The sequence below is a fragment of the Dermacentor silvarum genome, chromosome 7 (assembly GCF_013339745.2).
Source record: "Dermacentor silvarum isolate Dsil-2018 chromosome 7, BIME_Dsil_1.4, whole genome shotgun sequence".
NCBI lineage: Eukaryota > Metazoa > Arthropoda > Arachnida > Ixodida > Ixodidae > Dermacentor > Dermacentor silvarum.
Window position 1 is genome coordinate 155,855,909 of NC_051160.1, and position 682 is coordinate 155,856,590.

Consider the following 682-nt stretch of genomic DNA (forward strand, 5'->3'; position numbering starts at 1 on the left):
TTGACTACCGCCGTCTTAATAAGATAACTCGAAAAGACGTCTACCCTTTACCGCGCATCGACGATGCTCTGGATTGTTTGCATGGCGCGGAGTATTTTTCTTCGCTCGATTTACGCTCAGGCTATTGGCAAGTGCCTATGGATCCTGCCGATCGCCCGAAGACAGCCTTCGTGACCCCAGATGGCCTATATGAATTTAACGTTATGCCGTTTAGGCTTTGCAATGCTCCTGCTACATTCGAACGAATGATGGACAATCTGCTTCGTGGGCTCAAATGGAAGACATGCCTATGTTACCTTGATGATGTCGTCGTCTTTTCTCCAGATTTTCCCACACATCTGTACCGTCTCGAACAAGTCCTGCAGTGCATCACCGAGGCAGGCCTCCAACTCAACTTGAAGAAATGTCGCTTTGGAGCCCAGCAGCTTGCTATACTCGGACACGTCGTATCGAAAGATGGCATACTCCCTGATCCATCGAAACTTCACGCCGTCGCCGAGTTCCCGAAACCCACGTCCCTGAAAGAACTTCGGAGCTTTATCGGGCTCTGCTCCTACTTTCGTCGTTTTATCCGGAATTTCGCTTTCATCATTGCTCCGTTGACTCAGCTGCTTCGCGGCGACACACGACTTTCTACTTGGACCACAGCTTGCGGCGATGCGTTTGAAACCATGCGGCGTTT